Source organism: Sminthopsis crassicaudata, chromosome 1, assembly GCF_048593235.1.
Source record: "Sminthopsis crassicaudata isolate SCR6 chromosome 1, ASM4859323v1, whole genome shotgun sequence".
Classification (NCBI taxonomy): Eukaryota; Metazoa; Chordata; class Mammalia; order Dasyuromorphia; family Dasyuridae; genus Sminthopsis; species Sminthopsis crassicaudata.
The window spans coordinates 366,254,092-366,268,027 of record NC_133617.1 but is presented as its reverse complement, the minus strand read 5'-3'; the positions used below and the strand labels follow the sequence as shown (position 1 = coordinate 366,268,027).

The following is a 13,936-nucleotide window of genomic DNA, read 5'->3' as shown; positions in this document are numbered from 1 at the left end:
ATATATATATATATATATAAATATATATATATATTTATATATATATATATATATATATATATATAAATCTGTGAAGAACTGAATCATTATGTGTGTGGGAAGGAGAGGATAGACATCCTTCACATAATCTTAGAGAATACCTTGTCCAGCCCCATCATCTTACAGATGAAGAAACTAAAGTTCTGAAAGAGGAAATGATTTCTGTCAGATAACAGATTCAAAATTAGAACTTGGGTCTCCAAATTTTCCATTCATTGCCCTTTTCACTGCCCCAGGGAAGTCCCCTTCCCTTGTTCCCACTGCCTCCAGGGAATGTTAAGTTTCAGAAAGGGGCTTTAGACAAGAAAGAAAATGTTCTCCAACTCTTTCTTTCCCTCTTGGCAGTGGCCCCTTCCTTCCAGCCTCCAGCCAACTTTTTCCCTTCATGTCTATATCTTAATGGGAATTGAGTTTTGTTAGCAATCCATCAAACATTTGAAAAGGTAGCCTCATCTGGAGTCCTCTGTGGGCCCTCTGATTAATGACTTGTTCCACTAGGCTTTGCCCAGAATGAAGGCATTTTAATGATGTGAGAGAGCTCACTATGACTTCTCCCGCAGGCTGGGGTCTGTCACTGGCAAGATGTACAAGTGAACCCACCACAAACTTCCTGGCCCACGGTCTGCCCTGAGGTCCCAGATGTGTGATAATAGGGGAGAACCAGACAAGTGCACCTCTTCCTCTGTAGGCAAGGCTTACCTCCTGTCAAACCTCAGGGAAGCAGGCTCAGACTCTTGGCTTCAGTCTCAAGTGTGGGGCATCTGCCTGCAAGGTTTCTGTGGCTAAATAATTCTAGCCTTTATGTGAAGTCCCACACCTATGACTGAGCATTGACTAGACTGACCTTCAGTCTGGACAGAATAATCGACTGGATAATTGTGTTTGCCAGATGACTTAGCATTTCATTTTAAGTGGCATTTACCTCAGGCAAAAACTCCTAGATGCACACAAGTCAATGCTGTGATCCAGCCAAGCTCGGATCGCTTTCTTTAATGAGGATCAGATGGTGATCCTTTCTCAGGATATTTCCCTAGGCCCAGTCGGCGGTTCCTAACTTGATGATAAAGTGAAATATTTCCTTGTTTTGGTTGTGTTACCAGTTCTGTCTGTTTCCTGAATCCTTTTGTCATTCATCTCCAAACCCCACATTAATTGAGGCCCCTGCAAAAGTTTCTTTGCTGAGCTATAATTCATTTTGCTTCTTAGTATTTTGTTTCTTGATATTTATTTTGTTTGGTCAGGATACGATTTTATTGCTATAGGGAAGAAATTTCAAGAAATTTCCTCCATCAATGCAAGTGAGCAATTTTTTACAAAACTATTTTTGATAACTTGACACTTCGAGAGTTGACAAGGAAGGAACCTAAGTGATTTATTTAAGTTCTTACAGCCAATATCAACCAAAGGTAGGAATTAAAAGCAGGTCTTCCTGACACTGAGATTGATTTTCTACCCATTATACCACACTGTCTCCCCAAGTCAAAGAATCTAGATCTAAACAAAATGCAATCTATACTTAAATGTGATTCCCCTGTAGAACGCTAACCAAATAATCAATAAGTATTCATTAAGCTTGCACAATGAGCCAATCACTGTGCTAAGTACTGATGGTACAATGACAAAAATGAAACAATCTCTGCCTCAGAGAAGTGTTTAGTCTGTTGAGGGAATCAACACATAGATAAATATATTCAAAATAAATGTAAAAATAAATAAAAAGCATTTGGAAGGATGGGGAAAGGTTTTTAATTGTGCTGAATCTGGAAGGGATATAGGAGCTATATAGATTTGCAAATCATCTCCACAGAAATGATAATTAAATCCAAGGAAGTTGATGAATTCACTGTAGATTAAAGGTCTCCAATGATGAGGAATGCATCACTTCCTAAGGAAATCAAATAGTATTCCTAAACTCTTTGAGATAGCTTTAATTCTTGAATTATCTTTTTCTAAAAAGCCAAAAATCTCTCCTCCTCTTTCTGGTTCAGATTCTCTTTGCCTCTGCCTCTCTCTCATTATCTCTCTCCATTTCCATTTCATCTCTGTCTATGTCTCTGTGTCTACCTCTGCCTCTGTGTTTCTCTCTGCCTCTGTGTCTGTCTCTCTGTCTCTTCTGCCCATCTCTCTCCTCCTTAACCCCCCTGCCATTTCTGTTTCTCAGTCTCTGTCTCCCTGTGACTTCCATTTCCTGGGTCAATTTCTGCCCTCTGGATCTAAAATCACCGGGTGCTTTAAACATTTGTCATCAACTTCTCAACATCCTTTTCTCTCTCCTTTGAATGTCCTTCTGAAAATGTGGCAGCAGAAGTGAACGTGACATTCTTTATGTGGTCTGCTAAGGAAAGGAGCTAGGGGACCATTGCCTCCCTTATTCTAAACACACTGTATCTCTCTCCTTCAGTTCAACATCAGATTAGCTTGTTTGGCAGCCATAGCACACTTAACTCAGAAGGACCTGTAGTTTATGTTTAGTAGTTTAGTCATTTTAGTTGTGTCTGACTCTTTATGACCCTACTGTTTTTTTCTTCAGAGAGATACTGGAATGGTTTGCCATTTCCTTCTCCAGTTCATTTGATAGGTAAGGAAACTGAGACAGAGTTAAATGACTTACTCAGGGTCACACAACTAGCAAGTGTCTGAAGTCACATTTGAATTCAGGTCTTCCAACCTCAGTACTGTCATCTAGATCTATTTTAGAGTACTCTAAAAATGCCCCAAGCCTTTACTTATAGGAATTGCTACTTAGTGAAGTGATGATTTTTTGTGCCTAAATTTAGGATTTTACATTTATTCCAATTTTGTCACATTTTACTAGATTTAATCTAGGAGACCATTTTTTATCTTAACTGTTATCTAAGGTGTTAATGATTCTTCCCAGTTCAGTATCATTCAAAAATTGGCTCTTTTTGCCAAACCATAGATAAAAATGTCCAACAATACAGGTCCAAAGGAAGAACAATCCTTAAGGCAATCCTTCATTTTCCCCTCAATGATTCTCCTATGAGAACCTTCATGAAAAATACCTCTTTGAATTAATTTTTTTAACTATATTTGTCCCTGTAGGCAAATTTGTCACTTATTCTTGTTGTAAATTGAAAACTAAATAATTAAATGCATTTTGTCTTTGACTTCAGCTTCCAGGAAAGTTAGAGGTAATGCAGTGCATAGGTATCTTTCCATTGCACCTACTCCCTCCGCTTCCCTCTGAGCTATATTGTGCTAATTTATTCTTCCATCTTTAACCTTTCTTTGTTTTTTTAATCTGTGAAATGAGAAACTTCAATCCTAGGTGTGATACATATCACAAATAAATAAAAATTAAATGTCTTTTTGTTTCCTTTAAAAACTAAACTTCTTTTTTCTATTTGGTCTCAAGGGTTATGAGAAACTTGTCAGAAGTAGTCCTCACCTAGCAAGTGCCATCTCCTAAAAGATGACCTGTTTTAGAAGACCTGAATGAGCTTCTTAATGTGGAAAATGTTGTGCTACCCTCTCCCCCAGGAAAAAAAAAGAAGTTTGAAAGATCTTATAGATTTTTATTAAAGGATAAGTAGGGACTGGAGTTCAACAGATAGATTAGAGAATCATTTGAATAGAGAAGATAATTAATTAAATAATAGAGAAGATAATTAATTAACTTGAGAATGGATAAGATATCTATAAGGAAAGATAAAGAGAAAAGAAGACCCATGACAGATGCCTGAGGTATCAGATATTTTAAAAAAAAACTGGGACAGGGAAAGAGAAAGAAAAATCAAAAAGGTATCAGGAAGCCCAGGAAAGAAAAGTGTATAATAGAAGCAAAAGTAAAGAATGCATACAAAAAAGGGGGAATTCAGCATGTGATTCAGGGGAAGAAGCACTGGTTTTGAATCAAATGATCTAGGTTTAAATCTTTGTTTTGCTCTGTGATTTTTTTTTTTGCCAGCAGCTTATATTCTTTTTTAAATTAAAGCTTTTAATTTTCAAAATATATGCTTAGATGATTTTCAATATTCACCCTTGCAAAATCTTGTGTTCCAACCCCAAGATCTCCTCTCCTAAATAGCAAGTAATCCAATATATGTAAAACATGTGCAAGATCATTGGAACTGGCCTAAGTCACCTCATTGTTGAAAAGAGCCACATCCATCTGAATTGATTATCATATAATTGTGTAGTTTCTATGTATAATGATCTCCTGGTCCTGCTCATTTCACTCAGCATCAGTTCATGTAAGTCTCTCCAGGGCTTTCTGAAATCATCCTGCTGGTCATTTCTTACGGAACATAATATTCCATAACATCCATATATCATAACTTATTCAGCCATTCTCCAATAGATGGGCATCCACTCAGTTTCCAGTTTCTCGCCAATACAAAAAGGTTTGCCACAAATGTTATTGCACATGTGGGTCCTTTTCCCTTTCTTATGATGTCTTTGGGACACAGACCCAGTAGAGATACTGCTAGATCAAAGGGTATGCACAGTTTGATAACCCTCTGTTGCCCTGTGATCTTGAGAAAGTTCCTTTCCAGCTCTCTGGGTCTCAGTTTCCTCATAAAAAAGATTGGGCTAGATGATCCCCAAAGTTCCTCTTGGGTAGTTAGGTGACAAAGTAAATAAATCAGGAAATCTTGTGTTCAAATACAGCTTCAGACACTTCCTAGCTGTGTAACTCTGTGCATATCATTGAACCCTGCTTGACTCAGTTACTCATCTGCAAAATGAACTGGATAAGGAAATGGCAGATCACTTCAGTATTTTTGCCAAGAAAATCTCAAATGGAATCACAAAAGAGTTGGATGTGATATACAAAGTTCCTCCTTGCTCTAAGTTTAAGATCTGACATCTCTATGTAAAGTTTTGTTTCATCCCACTAGGAAATAGTAAGGGACAACAAAGATAAAGGAAAGAATAAGTGAGATTGTTGTACAACAAAAATTCATCCACTCCACCTCACAAATGGGCACAAGGCACTGATTTAGATGGTAAGGATACCTAGATGGAAAATGATCCTATCCCTGCCCTTGAGAATCTTATAGTCTACTATGAAAGTCACACCAATAAGTATGCTACAAGGGTGAAGGGTGTACAAAAAAATAAGACATCCAGACAAAGAGTATGAGAGGAATTTGAGAATCTGCTTAAAACAAAGCCATTTCCTTTTTTCCAAAGATTTCTCTTTTGAGGTAGTTTAAAAGTAAAACCAGAAGGCAAAGGAATACAGCAGATTTTGAAAGATACTCCATAGAAAAAGGAAGAAAAGTCCCCTACCTTATGTTTTTCTATATAGTGAAATTTTGACCATCCTCCAAGACCCAACTGAAGTCTTAGTTCCTCCATAAAATTTTCCCTGCCTACTCTACCCAGCTTGTCCTTAGGAGTATGGTCCATATTATTCTTTGTCTTTTTATCCCCAGTGTCTGGAATGGTGCTAGACACATAGTAGTTGATTGTGTACTGATTGAACTTTATATTCCCCCTCTGAGCTGTGGCACATATTTAATGTACTACTACCTTCAGCACTTAGACATGTAGCTTTTATTGTCACTTACCTGTTTTATCTATTTTTGTCTTTCCAACTAGATGCAATAAATTCATATTCCATAAACATTTATTTTAGTATCTGCTGTGTAAAGAGCACTATTCAACAAGCATCAAATTTAGAGGTAGAAGGCACTTTACAGATCATCCAATTTAATCCCTTTATATAACAGATGCAGAAACTGCAAGCAAAATAGTTTCATTTTACTCTTTCTATCTCTGGCACCTGGTACTGAGTCTTGTCAAATGGGCAATCAAAAAAAAGTTTTGTTAAATTGAATTGGATTGTCCAAGGTCATAGAAGTAAAAAGTAGCCAAGTTGGGTTTTGAAACCCATCTTTTTAGCACCAAATCCAGTGGGGACACGTGAAAAATTTAGTGAGGACATTATCAAATTTACAATCTAATAAAAAATATAAGAGATAAAAATAGCTAACATCTTTGGTCCAATCTATGATTTTCCTGACATCTGTTATTTAATCATTTCAGTCATATAAGATTTTTATGGCTCCATTTGATGTTTCCTTGGCAAAGACACTGATTGATTTGTAATTTTCTTCTCCAACTCATTTTATAGATGAGGAAACTGATGTATATCAGGTTAAGTGACTTGTCCAGGGTAAGACAGCTAATAAGGGCCAGAGGCCAAATTTGAACTAAGAAAGATGAGGTTGTTTTTCTTTTCTTTCTTTTTTTTTTTTTTTTTTTACTTCAGGGAGGGCATTTAATTTATTATATCATAAGAAACTCTGCCATGGCAAAGGGCCACTAGTACACAATTTAAAGTTTTAAAAAGTTTTCTACCCTAACCTGCCAGGACAGCTATACAAGAAGAGGGCCTTGAACCCAGATTTTCCTAACTTGATAGTTAAGTTTTCTATGTGCTATACCATGATGTTTCTCACAGATATAGTAGAAAAAGTACAAGAAACAGTACAGTAGAAAAAGGGCCAAACTTAGAAGTATGGTACAGTAGAGAAAAGGCCAAACATAGTCACAAATTTGAGCCCTAAACATGACTCTTCAATTACTATGGAATAGACACTATTAGGGATACAAAGGAAAAAGAGAAATCTCCCTTGCCTTCTAGGGGTTTACATTCTAAGTAGCTCTTGATTCATAATACTACCTTCAAATTCATCTGAGAATGTGAGTAGAGGATAACCAAAAAAAGCTTATTGGAGTAGGTTAACATCCAAATTGGACTTAAAGGATATTTAGGTAGAATATGGGAAAGAAGACACATAAGTCAAGGGAAATAGGATAAGGCAAAAGCCCAAAGATAAGAAGGTACAAGATGTGCAAGAAACAGAGTAATTTGTAAAGAGGACACTGGCTATGTGCTATTTTTCAGTTATGTCTCCATAATGCCTAATCCAATGTTGAGCATTTAGCAGGAATATACTCCATATGCGTTTATTTATGAAGGAAAAAAAAGCCAACTCTACTTTATCCTGATTTCACATTTCACCAAAATGGAATAAGGAGGGAAAAGCACAGCATTACACCAGTTCCCCAAAAAAGAATTCTAAAAAGAAATGATATTTATTTCTTTAAACTTGCAGTATTTATTACTTAGGGATTAACCTTTTCACTCAAGAGCCACAAACAGGCTATAGTTATGCTGATGTGTCAGTAAGCACAAGCAAGTATCTCTCTGAACCAGTACAATCTCCACAAAAGTAATAACCAAGTTTTCAATCTTCAACAATGTTTGAAAGTCTTCCTCTTAGGTAGAAAGAGGCTAGAAATCCTCATAAATGGATATTTCCCCTGGGGAACTAATATCTTCTCCAGAGTCAGTCTCTAGCACACCATAAGATAGGCTGAAGCAGGATTCACAAATATGCTCCCCTTCAATTTTTGCCTTTCTTGGATGACAGATCCAGGTAAAGATGAAAACATTGTATAGGAGTAGAGATGATTTTGCACCAAGATAAAAACAATATGGAGAACAAAATTAAAATATGATTTTTAAAAGATTTAATGAAATATTCATTTTTGTAAAAACTAATCTTCTCTTTAACTATTAAAACTAGTGATACTGACCTGGAACTAGATCATAGCCTTTTTCATACCTCATGTGAAGAAGAATATATTTAATGATGAAGCTGTTCTCAGGATTATAGAGGGCAGATGAAAGAATATGTATAAATATATTTGTATGCATGTTCACATGTAAATCATATATACTAAATATTCACCTGTAGCATATATATTTGCATATACTATATGTATACTTATATCTATATTATAAGAATACATATAGCAGTTTATTTGTAGTCACCAAAGAACTGGAACCAAAACTGGTGCCAATTAATTGGGGAATGATTGAAAAATGGTTTATAAATATAATTGAATACTATCTCATCAAAATGTAACAAATGACATATTCACATAAATATATGAAGATCAATGTAAAACTAAATGAGTAAAACCAGAAAAACAATTTATATGACAACAATAATGGGAAAAAAAAAAAAAGAAAGAAAAAAAAAAAAGAAAGGCCTCAGAACTGGATCTTTTGAAAACACTGAACAATAGCCACTCCAAAAATTGAGGAGGAAAGAGAGATGCATTCTCAGACAAGGTCAATGTGTGAGGTTTCTTTTATTGCACTATTGTTTTAAGCCTAAAATCATGCTAAATTGACTTTTGGGAATCCCTGTATGTATTTGTTGGGGGCAGGGATCAAAGGTACTTCTATTTTGGGGATAGAAGAAAGAAAGAAATGGTGGATTAGAAGAACAAACAGTAAGCTAAAACGAGTATCCATAAAACTTTTTTTCAATGCACAGAAAAAATATGAGAAAAGTAAATAAGAGGAAAATATGCCATAGAAAACTTCTATTACTACCCTGTTAAATTTTATATGCAATTTATACCTAAAAAGATTACATCCAATAAAATTACTTATAGAGGTCTCTTTCTTATTCTTTGTATACTGAATTGTATGTATTTATTACTGATTATTAAATTCATGAAAGAAAATTTAATGTAAAATTAGTTTCAAAACAAGATCACATATCACTTAAAATAACTATTTTATGTCTTTATGCTTTGTAAAATGTGAAGGTTAGTTTTCTATCTCAAAGTCTAAAATAGTAATGAGCTCTATCAGATTCAATGGAGATGGAAAGGCTGCAACTCAGTAGGGATTAATAAATCCTTCCAAATGGGAGCACTGTGCACCTGTTATTATTAAACTCCTAAGCAGAAAATTCCCACTGGTGATGGAGCTTTTTGTTCATTTGTTTGTTTTTGTGGAGTTTTTTTTGTTTGTTTTACCCAAGGAAATTCATAAAGACCATCCACTAGGATATGAGGGACTGAAGCTATACTAGCAGCAAAAAATCTGAGTGAAATTATGAATCTTTGAAGTATTGAGCTAACTGGATAACCAACTCTAAAAAAAGTTGCTCAGAAATGTCTTGCTCGTCATTTAAATCCTAGTACAAGTATTCATTTTTGAGTATTACAGTTTCTGGAGATGTACACTATCCTCCCACAACATAAATGTTTGTTGAATTGAATTCCACTATCCTCTGATTTCCTACAACACTTAACAAGAGTTCGATTCATTTTGGCAGTTAGCATATTCTACTTTGTATTGTTCATTATCTTTCTGCAAATGCACCCTATCTTACCAAATATATTGTAGATTCTTTCAGGATAGGGGTTGTGTTTAACAACTCTTTTTTCCTTTTCTCTCATATAATGTGTTGCACCCAGTAGGTGTTCAATATATGTGTATTGGTTATAATATACCATATATGCCTCTAAAGCTTAATCTTGGTAAACTCAATGCAGCAAAAACGCAAATCATCATTTAACAAACATGCATGCCAAGAAATCAATATGAATGAGCACTCTGAGCATGAAGCTAAAAACAAAGTAAGGACGTTATCTGCACTTCAGCATTTCAACATGGTGATGGATTATGCCACATAAAATTACCAATAAAGACCAACACAATCACAGAGATGTCTAAACAGCAGAAGAAATATTGGATTCAAAATGTAACTGTACAACAGAATTGATAGAGCTTAGTAAGAGAAATAGATACATGCAGCCAAGATAGAAAGAGTTCCCATTGCTCTGGGAAATCAGTAATTTCAAAAATAAAGAAGGGACACATTTATTTCCATCTTTCATGTCTATCAAACCCAGATTTCAAAATGCTGATTTCCAACAAGATATATCCAATGGATGTCATTCATGCCTCTAACAATGATGCAGAAATGTAAACCTGGGCAGTCAATCACTCAGAAAACTAACTCTTTTACTTGAATCATCTTTTCTCTAAAACTTTCCTTGTGTTTTTTCCCTCTATTTTTTCCTTCAAGCATTCTCAGGGGTATGGATTTATTAATCTCTATTCATCTGGTCAAAGAAGACAAAGGATCTATTTACCAACTGATCTTAATCCATTTGCTCTTCCACACGACCTAGTTTAATGTCCTATTGATAAATTTGAATCAAATAATTTCTGGATTGAATCATGATCTCCTTTTGTCACTCTTACATTGGACCTCTCCTTGATTACTTATTTAACTTTCTCCTGTATGATTATTAAGACCAGGTCCACATGCTGAATTAAGTCCATCATTTTGAATACAATAATAGGTAAGTTCTACATACCTAAAGAATGAAATTCTGAGACAATGTCTATTGGATATAGATAGAATTAATCACATGGGGAAGATAAGGCAAATCAGTTCCAATTGTGTATAGAAGAACAATACAATCATCATTTATTAAAAACCTATTAAGGCCAAAGAAAGTATTATTATGAGAGACACAAAGAATGGGATCTTCAAATTTACAATTAAGTAAGAGGGCAAACCATTAACTTAGAAAACTAAAATATACATAATACATTTTTGACAAAGTACAAAACAATATGGAGTTTGAGGGAAAAGGTAACAAAAATGAAAAAAAAAACTGAAATTTTCACTTTTCACTAATGGATAATATAGACATATCCAATCTGACTGATCACTTGAACTGGTCAACTTAGTGGAACTTTGCAGTAAAGATGTGACTAAAAATGCAACCCTTCTTTAAAAAAAATGAGGGATTAAATATTTGATTGGTTTTTTTATGTAGGGGAAACTGACCACTTGTTTGACTTAACTGGTTAATCTGGTCAGTGCTAGCCCATAATTTGTCCCAAATATTTATTAAACTGAATTGAAAATAGTAGGATCTATTGTCTATAGAAAGAGCACCGTAACGTTTTTTTTTTCCATTTATAATTGACCTTTTTAATGCCCATAATCCACTGGCTACATAAAGGAGACTACTAATTGGTGTGGCTTATTAACTAACTTCTGTAACCAACTCAGAGCTTCCTTCCCTGTCAAAGTTAAAACAGACTTGACCTCAACATTCTGAGACATTTGGCCTTTGGCCCCCTATTTGTAGAACTTATGGAGACAGCATGCTTCCAGGATGTGGAGTATACACAAACACTCTTATTTAGAGCAACAGGCAGAGTCCTGTAGTAACGACGTCAGAAATGGTTTTGGATTTTGCTACTCACAGTTTTGCAGGTTTTCTCACTGTGGAAGTCCAGAGCTTCTATTCTTTGTTCCAGGAAAGAAGAGGAAATCCTTTGTTGTCCTGTAGCTACAGAATGCTCAGGCCTGAATGGAATTAAAGCCAGGAATACTTGATGAGAATAAACATTTACCCAACAGGATCTTGTGGGCAAGAATTTTTCTTGGGGCACAAGGTATAGGAACAATTGCTCCGTGCTCTTTGCCCTTTGGGCAGCTATTGGGAACAGGGAGAAAGAATGCTGTCTGAGGTAATCAATTCTTGGAACAGTTGGAGATACACAAAAGATTGAGGATAGAGTGGGTATCTGATTTGGAGGTAGAGGACCTAATTAGAATAAAAGTCATACTTCTGTGACTTATTAACATCTGAACTAGGGCAAATCATTTCATTTTTGATGATATCAGTTTCTTCATCCATATAATAAAGAGAAATAATATTTGAATTATCTACAAACCAATAGTTATGAAGAAAGTGCTTTGGAAATGCACAATAAATTCATGAACTTCCCAACATATCACAAGGCTTTCCTCATGGGATTGTGCCCTTTCTCCTATACAATCATGCTAGATATTCATTTTAATCTGTTTTCATTTGGAAAAATACATTATAGGCACATCCCAGTTTCGCTCCCAATGTTCCAATGAGGAGGGATAAATATGTGTGTGAATAGGTGTTTATTGTCAGGGGAAAAGATTATATAGTGACATCACATGTACACCAAATATGTAATTACTGCAGTTTTCCAGAGTGCCTGATCTCCCCCGAGAGCATCTTACATGGAGGAAGAATATACATTATGTCATTTTTTGCATTTAAAATACTCATGAATATCAAATGTACCTTTGAAATGAATTTAATTCAATTCATTTGAATGAGGTTATGAAACAAAAAATGGACATGGAATTATAAATCCTGGATTAGAGTCCTGCTCCAACTTAGTAACAATTGAAATGACTATGGTAAAGGCTCTCTGGACCTCAGTTTCCTCATTTGAAAATAGGACTAATAAGATACTACCTGCCTCTCAAGATCATTGTGGGGAAAGTGCTTTTTAAAAGGCACCATTCTATATTAATTCAAGTGAATATTATTGGGCAATGATATCTCTGAAAACCATATTACTAATTAAGTGAAAGTAGATATGTAGTGCAGTGGATAGAGCACAAGACCTGGAGTCTTAAAGACACATCTTCCTGAGTTTAAATCTGGCCTCAGATATTTACTACCTGTGTGAACCTGGGCAAGTCACTCAATACTGTTTGCCTCAGTTTTCTCATCTATAAAGTGAGGTGAAGAAGAAAATGGCAAAAAGTTCCACTATCTTTGCTGAGAAAACTTCAAATAGTGGTCATAAAAAGTCAGATACTACCTGAAATAACCTGAAGAAATTCACCTATTTGTTTTCATAAAGCATTAGGAAACACCACTGTCATTCTCTTATGGTTATGTCAGAAGAACCTAAAATCTGACAGGTCCTGAAAAAGCTTCCACTGTGGACCCAGAGATGAACTGAGTGTCTGTTATTTTAATTGGAGAGACTCATCCCCAAATTCTGGCTGCTAAACGATGGCTTTGGGGAGCCATATCAGTTTTGCTGAACTGTTTGCTAAGGGGTAAAAAAGACAGAGATGAGTATTAATGAAGGGAATGATTAAACTGAAAAAAATCACAAATCCTTGCCCTTAAATTATTATAATATATTATATATAATTATAATTATTATGCATGCACAATTTTGATCTTTTTTTAGATTCAAGGAAAGCAAAATTTTCCAAATTTACCATATGCTAACAGAGGCCTATATAATAGCCCCAAATCATAAAATTTGATGTGGATGAATTCTGTTATTTAGATAAACCAAATAACATTGTACATAAAACACTAATGCACCAATATAAAAGCAAATTAATTTTAAAAGTCCATGTATCTAAATAGAAAAGACAAGATGTTGTAGAGGAGAAGTCAGTAATGGATTTGGGATCAGAAGCCCTGCTTTTAAACTCTAGTTACTACCTGTGTAACTTTTGACAAGTTACTTGACCTTTGGTGCCTCAGTTTACTTAGCTTTGTGAGAGATAAGAGAATTGGACCAGATGTGGCCTCTGTGGTCTCTTTCACTCCTAAATCTAAGATCCTATGATCTTGTGCTCCTGCATCTGAGCCACACTGATTTGGGACTCCGCATAAGCCTTTTGGCTTTTTAGGGTCCTGGGCACTTCTCCAGAATTATAAACTGCAGAACAATTGTTGATTTACATTGGTAGAGAATGTTTATTTGATAGGAATTTTTCACATCAAAGAAAGCATAAGTCAGGTACAAGCATATGTGTTCCTGGATATGTGTGTGTATTTGCACACGTATATATTAGGCATTCAATATTTGCTACAGTGGACATTATTAAGACAATTATTAAAATAACATTCTATTCTATACTGTCAATCCTCAACTGGTTATTTCAGATGTGACTTTCCCCAGCATCTGCTAGAAAATTTTTCTTTTTTCACCTGTACAAAAAGAGATTTCTTTGAGGTCACAGAAGTTGGAGAGAGAGAGACAGAATAAGGGAATTTCAACTTCTAAATTGAGGTCCTTCTGGGTTTCTGAGGGACGTAGCATCAACCCAAAGTTATTTTAACCTTATACAAGGAAAGAATTTTAAGTATATTTCCCCTGCAAATCATGTCATTCCTCATATCTCAAAAAGTACATTTTCTCAATTCCTCCCAAATGGGAAAAAAGTTTAGTTCTTTCATTTATAAGTTAAAAAAGATTGGGCTGATATATGACCCTTTATCTAGAATGAAG

The 13,936-nt window shown here is 35.1% G+C and overlaps 1 protein-coding gene across 4 annotated transcripts in view; it reads right to left on the bottom strand.

Annotated features, from left to right (window-relative positions):
- SLC14A2 (solute carrier family 14 member 2) overlaps positions 1-13,936 on the bottom strand; it is a 679,109-nt gene that overhangs the window by 653,078 nt on the left and 12,095 nt on the right. For all 4 annotated transcript variants that reach the window (XM_074279251.1, XM_074279254.1, XM_074279253.1 and 1 more), the window contains one exon: positions 11,111-11,213. The gene's annotated coding sequence lies outside the window, so the exon portion shown is untranslated. The remainder of the gene's footprint in view (positions 1-11,110; positions 11,214-13,936) is intronic.